This window comes from Bufo bufo, chromosome 3, assembly GCF_905171765.1.
Source record: "Bufo bufo chromosome 3, aBufBuf1.1, whole genome shotgun sequence".
NCBI classification, from domain to species: domain Eukaryota; kingdom Metazoa; phylum Chordata; class Amphibia; order Anura; family Bufonidae; genus Bufo; species Bufo bufo.
Window position 1 is genome coordinate 29,517,243 of NC_053391.1, and position 11,943 is coordinate 29,529,185.

General features: G+C 49.9%; 1 long non-coding RNA gene across 1 annotated transcript; it reads right to left on the minus strand.

The window, feature by feature from the left end:
* Positions 1-358: 358 nt before the first annotated feature.
* LOC120993188 lies at positions 359-7,818 on the minus strand. The gene is made up of 3 exons (XR_005777158.1): positions 7,717-7,818; positions 6,275-6,278; positions 359-580 (listed from the first exon to the last, which is right to left on the minus strand). It is a non-coding gene; the product is annotated as an uncharacterized LOC120993188 (long non-coding RNA).
* Between the last annotated feature and the right edge of the window lie 4,125 nt (positions 7,819-11,943).

An 11,943-nucleotide genomic window follows, 5' to 3' on the forward strand; every position in this document is an offset into this window, starting at 1 on the left:
CTGATGATGCTGCTGCTACCTCCACACAATCAGGTGACCGCCAATGTGGACTTTCTCAAATTACCTCCTACGGAGTACCGAGCGAGAGAATTGGAAAAGGAGGTGAGGAGATTAACTTCCTGGGAATTACATGTTTCTACCCTAGCCGAATATTGCCGCCTACAGCGTATCCCACGTGGATTACGGGTTCATCTGAGACCCACTTTTTTTGCGAGAACATCGACTACTGTACCCACTTCTCAAATATACTTAACAAATGTTCTATGGACCTTATGGTATTAACTATTGAATACCTGACTGAAGCGATAACTGCCAGCAAGCAAAAAATAACGTCCATTGAAACACAACTTAAGGATGCATTACCTGCAGATGAATTAACTACTCTGAAGTCCAAGGTGGATAAAATTTGTGCTGATCTCAAGCGAGACATTGAAGGCACTAAACGTCAAAAGTTTATCAGAGATTCTGAGGACTATCAGAATAAACGCGTGTATAAATGGCAAGACTTGTCAGGTACCGCAACACCACTGTTCACTCGGCTGCAGCGCCGGGGAGGCTCGATGTCATCTGGATCTGGCAGCTGTAAGCCGTGTACCGGGGTGGGCTCCCCAGAATACAGCGAAGTCACTGACAAGGAAAGCGACACTGACACCAGCTTTATATGCAAGAACAGAAAACTTTACTTTGGAAACAGTATTAACACAAGTACAAACAGTATAAGTAATACCCCAGGCCCACAGTCACCATCCCTGTCTGAGGGACAGGCCTAGCCCGTTGGCGTACACAGCAGAGCCTACAAGTAGTACTGTGCCGCTATAGAGGACACACCTAAACGGTGGCAGACGCAGCAGAGCCTGCAAGTCAATTACTGCGCTGCAGTCCAGTATAGTAAGGCCTAACAAGGCTATAACCCTATCTAACTAGCTAATACAAGGCCTAGGCTAGTCTCTGTTACTTTAGGTGCCAAACAGTAAAGTACAATTGGTAATCAGGTGTACTGACCTGCGTCCGTTCTGGGCCCTAGGATGCCGCTTACCCGGGATGGCCACCAAGCTCTCAGCAACCGTGCGGCCTTGCTTGATAAGGTTTTCTGCCCATACACTGGAACTGGTCTTCCTGGGACAACCTCTCTTTCAAAGAGCTGGATCCAGACAGGGGACAGCAGATACTCTCCTTCCTTTGAGTGTCCATTCACTGCCAGACATCCGCAAGCCAGGATGGAATCGGATTCAGTCCCTCACAGCACAATCCTTCCACCATGTCAGATCAACACTTATTGGTTCACACAGAAGAATGAGTCATCATCTGCTTTGCATATGCAGATCCCAGAGTGTGCTGACTGTGCTGCAAAACAGTGGCCTCTAGTGCCCAGAATTCCAAATGACAGCTCCAATACAATTTAAACATAAATATCATACAGGCAGAGCTTATCCACAATCTCACATGCCACCCCACTAGAAGTTGTCGTCCTCGGCAACTCTCCCCATACAAACTCATCCTGGGCATAGCGCTGTGGAGGCACACCAGCATTGGGCCTTGCTGACCTTCTCAGATTGGGGGTTTCAGAAATACTGGGGGAATCAGGCATATTTGACAAGAGAGGAGCTGTTGATTGCTCAGCATTTCATCTGGGTGGCAAACCTGCCATGGCCGGAACCTCTGTGGACACTTGGGCGGGAACGACCCACCATTCCTCCTCTTCCTCATCTGAGGGACTTTCCTCTATACCCTGAGCGTGAGAAGACACCCCCTTCACGCACACCGGCTCATCAAAATTGCAACGTCTCAACATATTACGGTGTAAGTTCCGTGAGGGTCCCCCTGTCCCTACTGGCTCTACCTCATAGACCGGAATAGCGGGGTCTACCCTTCTCTTCACCGTGTATAGAACTGCCTCCCACCCTCCATCCAACTTCCCTGATGGCCGTTTGGCTTTGACCATCACCAGATCACCAGGGACATACCCATCTTTCTGCACTGGTCTTGGGTTAGGGTGTACCACCTGTCCCAGGCGCTCCCCCACAACCTTGTGGACCGCTCTCAGTCGGCGGCGGTGCTCCTGCACCCATGCGGTGGTACTTCTCGGTGGGGGCTCCATCGGGTTGGGCATGTGGAGATCTTCAATCTCCCGTCCGGCTCGTCCAAACATGAGCATATGTGGAGAGTATCTGGTGGTACTGTGTACTCTGTTGTTATAGGCCCACATCAACTCAGGTAGGTACGCGGGCCACTGGGCCTTTTTGACTGTCTTCCAGAGTCCACAGCATCTGAAGCAAGGTTCGATTGAAGCGTTCGCACGCCCCGTTTCCTTGTGGGTGATACGGAGTGGTGCGGGAGCGTTCAATCCCATACAGTTGGTACAGTTCATTTATTAGAGCACCCTGAAAGCATGCTCCCTGGTCAGAATGTATCCTCCGTGGACACCCAAACACCTGTATAAAGTGTTTACAAACCGCTTCGGCGGCCGACTCTGCGGTTTGGTCTCTGGTGGGCACAGCCACCGCATACTTGGTAAAGTGATCTGTCATAACTAGACAGTACGAGTGTCCCGAGGTAGAGTATCCAATCTGTACATAATCGATCATCAGAAGTTCTAGGGGCGCTGAGGTGCGGATGGTCTGCACAGGAGCCCGCTGTTCAGTACTCTTACTCAACCTACAGGATCGACACTTAAAGGGAACCCGTCACCGGGATTTTGGGTATAGAGCTGAGGACATGAGTTGCTAGATGGCCGCTAGCACATCCGCAATACCCAGTCCCCATAGCTCTCTGTGCTTTTATGGTGTATAAAAACCGATTTTATACATATGCAAATTAACCTGAGATGAGTCAGAGCTTGAAAATATGACTCTTCTCTGGTCAGACAAGTAAGTTATGACTCTTTTATGTTAATTTGCATATGTATCAAATCGGGGTTTTTTACACAATAAAAGCACACAGAGCTATGGGGACTGGGTATTGCGGATGTGCTAGTGGCCATCTAGAAACCCATGTCCTCAGCTCTATACCCAAAATCCCGGTGACAGGTTCCCTTTAAGACATGCCGCGGCCACCATGTCGGCCAGATCTGGACAGTATACCAGCCGTTGGAGCCACTTGAACGTTTTGTCGCTCCCAAAATGAGCTCCCTTTTCATGAGCTTCCCTGGCGGCCTCCGGTCCCAACGAAATGGGAATAACAATCTGTTGCCAGTACTGCAGCTCTGACTGTAAGTATACGATACGGCACAGGATGCCCTGGGTAATTGTCAGCTTATCCCACTGCCTCAACAACTTCTGACCCTCTGGGGTCAGGCAGGCTCGTTCTTCTGGCCGAGGCCAGATCTTTCTCCGAACCCATTCTTTCACTTTCCACAAGTCTCGGCAGCTATCCTGGACTCTATCCCAATCAGTCAACGTTTTCCCCAGCACCAGCGTCATTCCAGACGCCACCCCACTTGAATGTGCCACATCCGGGAACAGAGGTAAGCGACCAAGGTCAGGAGTTTCAGTATCCTCTAACTCCTCATCTGCTCTCTGAGTCGACTGTCCTACTGGAACTCGAGAGAGTGTATCGGCGTTGCCATTCTCCCTACCGGACCGGAACTTGATGCGGTATTGGTACTTAGAAAGGCGGGCCAACCATCTTTGCTCGAGTGCACCGAGCTTGGCATTCTCCAGGTGTGCCAACAGGTTGTTGTCCGTCATCACGGTCACTTCTGCACCAGTCAGGTATTCTGTAAACCTTTCGGTCATGGCCCACACCAGTGCCAGCAGTTCCAGTTTAAAGGAGCTATAGTTATCAGGGTTGCGTTCTGACTCTCTTAGGGACCGGCTCCCATAGGCGATGACTCTCTCCCATCCATCCTGGACTTGGGACAATACGGCCCCCAGACCATGTAGGCTTCCATCAGTATACAGCAGGAATGGGGTATCAAACCGCACGTAAGCCAGGATCGGCGCATTGGTCAGCGCCTCTTTCACCGCTTCAAAGGCCTCTTGTTGTTGGGGCCCCCAGTCGACAGGGCGTTTCTTCGGGCCTCCAGCCGTGCCTCTTAGCAACTCGTTCAACGGGCCTACCAGATGAGCGAATTTGGGTATAAACCTCCTGTAGTAGCCAGCCAGTCCCACGAACGCTCGTACCTCCCGTAGCGTACTTGGCCGGGGCCACTTCTGAATGGCCTCCACCTTGCTGGGGGCCGGTTTTACCCCCTCCTGGGTGACCACATGTCCTAAGTACTCTATCTGCTGGCGGAACAGCTGGCATTTTTTTGGCTTGATCTTGAGCCCATGGTCTCGTAGCCGTCCCAAGACTTGTCGCAGCTTCTGGAGGTGGTCTTCAAAGGAAGCCCCGAACACTACTATGTCATCCAGGTATATCAATACTGATTCGAAGTTGAGGTCCCCCAGACAGTGTTCCATCAATCGCTGGAATGTCCCCGGAGCATTGGAGAGGCCGAAGGGCATCCGGTTGAACTCGTAGAGTCCCATAGGTAGAATGAAGGCCGTCTTGGCTTTGTCCTTCTTGGCCACCGGCACCTGCCAGTACCCACTAGCCAGGTCAAGAGTTGAGAAGAACTTTGCTTGGCTTAGGGCTGATAATGACTCCTCAATCCGTGGAAGGGGTTAGGCATCCCGGACGGTCTGAGCATTCAGCTTCCGATAATCCACGCAGAACCGGAGACTCCCGTCTTTCTTCCGCACCAAGACTACCGGAGCAGCCCACGGACTTTGACTCTCCTGGTCACCTGGTTCTCCAACATGCTGGCCACCATGTGTTTCACCTCCTGATACATCTTAGGTGGGATCTGCCGGTAACGTTCCCTGATCGGCGCGGCATCGCCGGTTGGGATTTCATGTTCGATGGCAGTAGCACACCCAAAGTCATCATCATGTCTTGAGAAGGCCTCCTGAAATTCCCAGAGGGTGTCTTCCAGCAGCTTTTGTTCCCCCGGGGTCAGGGTTCTGCATACGGGCCATGATCTCTCGACCGTTCCACTCCGCTGTCGGGGTTTCCCTTGAATGGATCTTCACAACATAGGTCCAGGCTGATCTCCTATCCGGCTGCAGCGTGAAGCCCCTTCGTCGAGCGATACCCCCTTCGGACACATAAACTTTGGCCAGCAGGGTGTTTGCAGGGATGGTTAATTCGTAGTCCTCAACATTACAGCAACGTATAGTCACACATCCGTCCTTTACAATGGCGAGGGCCTGGGCTACCAGTGGGCGAATCTGCATTTCTTCTTGATATGCAGGCTCGATCAGGACCTCCAGTCTATTCAGTCATCGCCCAGCCCCCACTGGCAGCATCAATATTCGCTCGTGTCGAGGTGGGATCTTCAACAGAGTCCTCCGTAGCCAATCCAGACAGGTTACTCTTTTGCAGGCTACAGCTCCTCACCATTTGTTGTAGGACCTTCTGGGTAGGCCGGTGTGCGGTGGCCCGTTGCCAGTACTTCGGCCCTTTTTTGGCATAGAGTTGATGGTCTAGGTCTCTCAGTATATTCATGCCCAGGGTCACGTCCATTCCTTTCCGAGACGAATGGTCCACCAGCACGACCCCTTTCTTGCCGATGTCTTGCCCAAACAGTCGGACCCGCATCCAGACTATCCCTCGAACATCCATCTCTCTATTATCGGCAGCCCATCTTCGGGCTCCATCATATGCCCGAAGTGTCTCTCGAAGAACTCCAGAGGCATTAGGGTGCACTCTGACCCTGTATTAACTAGGCAGCAAACCTTTCGGCCTTCCAACTCGGCTTCAATACGGGGCTGCTGGCATACAGATCACGTTCTTCACGCAGAGGGCTTAACCTCTGGTGCACTGCCGCAGGACGCCCAGCTACTGCAGCGGTCAGAAGTTTAACGTCGGCTCAGACGCTTCCTGTTCTGGGCACTCTCTGGCCATATGGCCGTACTTTCGGCAAGCCCAACAGAGGAGCCCTCTTCTGACCGGCCCCCTCACCGGGGTTGTTCTGGGTGGAGTGGCACGAGGTGCGGAGACCGTTTCCGGAGGCCGGGACGGTTCTACCTTCATCTGGGACACTTCCAGCCGGAGCTCTTTCAATTCCGCCCGCAGGGCCTGGACCACATCCTTTAAGGACTCTGATTCTTCAGACCCCGGCCGGTCCCTTGTAACATGTGTGCTATTCACCACTCTCGCTGCCGCAGGTATGGGCTCTTCCTCTCTCTCTACGGCGGCTAAGTGGACACTGTAGAATGTTATATCGGCCATTGTTCGGGTCATCTCTTGTAATTTATCTTGTAAGAATTTATTGGAGAGCCCCACTATGAACTGATCTCGTAGAAGCCGGTCCACCTCCCGGAAGGCGCCCATGGCCTCAGGGTCTCGTCGTTGTATCTCATTCAATGTCTCCTGTAGAGCATTGGAATATTGCATCAGGGTCTCGCCCTCTCGCTGGGGTCGGTTAAAGAAGTGACTCCGTAACTGTACTACTTTGGCCCGCCCCCCTCGGGCTCTCTCTAGCAGGGAGAATATCTTCTCTAGGGTATCTCTCTCGGAGTCAGGCCTTACCATCACTGTCCACCTGACGTCACCCTCTAGGGCTCCCAATGCAACCTCGGCCCGCAGTTCGGGGGTCAGGTTACACATTTTAACCGCACTTCGCACCCTTTTAGTCCAGTCCTGCAATGTCATGTTTCTACCGTCATACTTTGGCAGATGACGCAGCAGTGCCCCTACAGGGATGTATCCTACTGGGGTAGCCATATTGTTGGGGGCAAGCTGGACTTGCGCCTGTGCACCCTGGGCTGGGTCCTGATCCGGCACCACTGGCACCGGGGGACGATCTCCCGCCGCGTTCCCGTCCATAACGGTCGCTGTATCCTGCCGACTACGCCAAGTTGTAAGCCGTGTACCGGGGTGGGCTCCCCAGAATACAGCGAAGTCACAGACAAGGAAAGCGACACTGACACCAGCTTTATATGCAAGAACAGAAAACTTTACTTTGGAAACAGTATTAACACAAGTACAAACAGTATAAATAATACCCCAGGCCCACAGTCACCGTCCCTGTCTGAGGGACAGGCCTAGCCCGTTGGCGTACACAGCAGAGCCTACAAGTCGTACTGTGCCGCTATAGAGGACACACCTAACCGGTGGCAGACGCAGCAGAGCCTGCAAGTCAATTACTGCGCTGCAGTCCAGTATAGTAAGGCCTAACAAGGCTATAACCCTATCTAACTAGCTAATACAAGGCCTAGGCTAGTCTCTGTTACTTTAGGCGCCAAACAGTAAAGTACAATTGGTAATCAGGTGTACTGACCTGCGTCCGTTCTGGGCCCTAGGATGCCGCTTACCCGGGATGGCCACCAAGCTCTCAGCAACCGCGCGGCCTTGCTTGATGATAAGGTTTTCTGCCCATACACTGGAACTGGTCTTCCTGGGACTACTTCTCTTTCAAAGAGCTGGATCCAGACAGGGGACAGCAGATACTCTCCTTCCTTTGAGTGTCCATTCACTGCCAGACATCCGCAAGCCAGGATGGAATCGGATTCAGTCCCTCACAGCACAATCCTTCCACCATGTCAGATCAGCACTTCCTGGTTCACACAGAAGAATGAGTCATCATCTGCTTTGCATATGCAGATCCCAAAGTGTACTGACTGTGCTGCAAAACAGTGGCGTCTAGTGCCCGGAATGCCAAATGACAGCTCTAATACAATTTAAACATAAATATCATACAGGCAGAGCTTATCCACAATCTCACACAGCGACTCCACGGTTGGAGCTCCCCGCTCTACTTTTTTAGGCAGAAGGAGACAAAGACCCCAGCCAAGAAAAACACAAGACGAGCAGGACGTCATTATCGGCGGCATCAATGCACCGAGGACAACGCGCTCTCAGGTACAAGTGACACTCTAGTATTTAACATCTCTTCCAAAAGCTTGAGTCCACTACAATTACATGTACTTGAGAAGGGACTATCGTTTTGCCCGACTAGTCCACTGGACAGTTTCGAACTTGACATGGACTGCCAGCGCTTCTTTCGGAATGTCCGGCTTAAGGCACATTTTGCAAGCGCACAGATTGTAAGTTCAGATAAAATAAGTGAAGAGAGGGTTAATGTAGACGATACTTGTCTTATGTTAAAGGATTTTGGCCTGAGAATAAAAAGTAGTTTTAAGCCACCCAAAATTACCACCCTGTGGAAACATTTGTTTCTTTGGTACAGCGCAATATTTCACAAGCATTACAGGAGGTGAGACATTGTGGCTTTCATTTAAGCCACAATCTGTCACGTCTTGAAAGACAGGCTATTGAGGATTTGACACAAGATAATAGCCTGATTTTCAAACCTGCTGATAAAGGGGATGCCCTTGTCCTAATGGACAAAGAATACTATATTAATGAGATCTTAGGTCAGTTAGCCAATACTGATGTGTATCGCCCTTTAAATGGCGACCCGGTATTTAACATTAAAAATAATTTTTGCACTTTGGTTGATGCGTTTGTATCTAATCAGACCATTGACCCTAAAATGGGGGAATACTTGATTAATCATCATCCTGTAACGCCAGTGTTCTATACACTTCCCAAGGTGCATAAATCCTTAACTCAACCACCTGGCCGTCCGATTGTGGCCCTAACTGATTCTATTTTATCCCCACCAGCGATTCTTCTTGAAAAAGTCATGACACCTCTTACTAAAAACATGCCGTCTTTTTTGCTGGATACTAATCAATTTTTGGGTGAAGTTGGGAACCTGGTGTTACAGGATGACGATTTATTGGCCACCTTTGATGTGTGTTCATTATACACCTCTATCATACATTCTAAGGGTATACGGGCTGTAGAGTGGCTTTTGTCCTTTTCCTCTCACACTGAATGTGAGAAACAATTCTTCCTGTGTTTGCTCGAGATCATTTTGAATGAAAATAATTTTTTGTTTCAGGACACGTACTATCAGCAGTGCTGTGGGACCGCGATGGGCTCGAATGCCGCACCGCCATAAGCAAATTCTTACATGTCATGGTTTGAGGATAAATATATCTACAGTAATGAACTGTTTAAACTCCATTGTATTTTTTGGCGAAGATTCGTCAATGACGTGTTTTGCGTGTGGCGGGGTGGCATTCGATCCCTTCGCGATTTTGCAGATTACTTAAACTCGATTTAGCCTGAACTTCAGTTCACGCTGCACTATGATGTCCATGAAATACATTTTTTGGACACCCTGGTGATCAAGAGTGAGAATGGAGTGGTAGAGACTGATTTGTATATAAAAAACACTGATAAGAATTCTCTTCTTCACTTCTCTAGCTATCACCCTCCTACGGTAAAAAAAAAAAGCACTGCCCCATTCTCAGTTCCAGAGGGTCCGTAGGATTGTTTCTAGTGCAAGGGTTAAGGAAAATTGCCTAAATGAAATGTCAGTGAGATTTGAGAATCGAGGTTACCCCACTTCACTGCTGAATAGTGAGAGGAAAAAGGTTACTTCTCTGGCTCCTAAGAAGGAGGCAAAGAAGTCACGTATCCCATTTGTTACTAAATACCATCCATGGGTTAACAAGTGTCGGCATATTTTTAATCGACACTGGAATATTTTGTCCCGGGCATACCCCTCTGTGGAGGAGTTCAAGAGTTCTCCTTTAATATGTTATAAGCGCAATAAGAACATTCACGATATGGTGGTAAGGGCTGACGTGGGCAGTGGTCAGACTGAGAAGCGTCAACAAACATTGTCTACTCCAAGGAAGGGTACGTTTCCCTGCCTTGGATGTATACACTGTTCGAGTGTGATTAGAGGGGAATATTTTTCACATCCCCATACGGGCAAGCGATTTCCTGTTAAGTTTTTTTTTACATGCAATAGTAACTATATAGTGTATCTATTGAAATGTCCGTGTGGACTCCTGTATACAGGAGAAACTTCCATGCGAATGAAGGATCGCTTCTCGAAACACAAGTCCACCATACGAAAAAAGAACCTGCTCTTACCGATTCCCTACCACTTTGATCGCTGCAAACATAACATAGCAATTGTGCTTTCAAATCATCGAACATGTGGCGCAACCTCGCAGAGGGGGGGACAGGGGATAAAATGTTAAAAAGACGTGAATCCTACTGGATTCACACATTGCAGACACTTGAGCCCATGGTTTTAAACCGGGAGTATGATCTGTATAGCTTCCTGTAATTTCCAAGCTCCACTATTATGTGCATTTTGTATTCTATGTATTTATTTGTTTTTTTCTCTACTCTTTTCAGAAAACGTGAAGAACCCCCAACCGCATCATCTGATTTGAAAGTGGTTTCGATTTTTGGAGAATTCCTTATACTATTTAAGCAACCCAGTTTTGATCGATGCTGCTGCAGTTGGGCTGTTTCTTCACGTGTTTCTGTTTTTGCTTTATTTTGTTTAATTAATCACCATGGTTACTTGATGTCACTTCCGCCTAGGCGGTCTATTTAAATCGTGTATTTTGTATCATGTGTATGCCATATCTGTTTGAGAAAGGCTCGTATTGGAGCCGAAACGTGCGTCACAGAAAATTGCATCTTATATGTGACGAATAAAGGATTTAATTTGCAAAAGATCAAGTGAGTGCCGGTCTCTTCTTCCGACCTCCACACTCTGTCATTGTGCCACCCTGTGGCCTCCTCCTGATGATGCTGCTGCCACCTCCACACTCTGTCATTGTGCCACTCTTTGGTCTCCTGATGATGCTTCTGCCACCTCCACACTCTGTCATTGTGCCACTCTGGGGTCTACTCATGCTGCTGCCACCTCCACACTCTGTCATTTTGCCACTCTGCTCTCCTTATGCTGCTGCTGCCACCTCCACACTCTGTCATTGTGCCACCCTGTAGCCTCATCCTGATGCTGCTGCCACCTCCACACTGTCATTGTGCCACCCTTTGGCCTTCTCCCTATGCTGCTGCTGCCACCTCCACACTCTGTCATTGTGCCACTCTGTGGCCTACTGATGATGCTGCTGCCACCTCCACACTCTGTTATTGTGTGACCCTGTGGCCTCCTCCTGATGCTGCTGCTACCTAACACTGTCATTGTGCCACCCTGTTGCCTCCTCCCGATGCTGCTGCTGCCACCTCCACACCCTGTCATTGTGCCACTCTCTGCTTTCCTTATGCTGCTGCTGCCACTTCTACACTGTCATTGTGCCACCCTGTTGCCTCCTCCCGATGCTGCTGCTGCCACCTCCACACTCTGTCAATCTGCCACTCTGTGGCCTTCTGATGCTGCTGCTGCCACCTCCCCACTGTCATTGTGCCACCCTGTGGCCTCCTCCTGATGATGCTGCTGCCACCTCCACACTCTGTCATTGTGCCACTCTGTGGTCTCCTGATGATGATGCTGCCACCTCCACACTCTGTCATTGTGCCACTCTGGGGTCTATTCATGCTACTGCTGCTGCTACCTCCACACTCTGTCAATCTGCCACTCTGTGGCCTTCTGATGCTGCTGCTTCCACCTCCACACTGTAATTGTGCCACTCTGTGGCCTCCTCCTGATGCTGCCGCCACCTCCAGACTCTGTCATTGGGCCACTATGTTGTCTCTTCATGCTACTTCCACCTCACCACTGTGTCATAGGGCCACTCTGTGGACTTCTCATGCTGTTGCCACCCTCCCCACTTCATGACTGGGCCACTATTTTGCCTTTTGGCCTGGCTGACATCATCATTTATTTGAACCTTCTTCTGATCTGTCAGAAGGAAGGAAAAATGAGACGCACAACGGATACCGTCTATGTAACAGCTGTAAGGCCTGCATGATATTGTCACGGCGGGCATGCACTCAGTTTAACAGATAACGCGCCAACCAGGCTCTGGGCGAGAGACAGGGGAAGGGTCACCTCCTAGCAAATCCCTGACCTCTTTCCCTCTTCACTGCTCAGCCCACCTACAGACCTTAAAGGTAGGTATGAGGTGTCCCCGTGCCTGGGCTGACAAAACCCTGAATTCCCTGAGATGGTGAAGT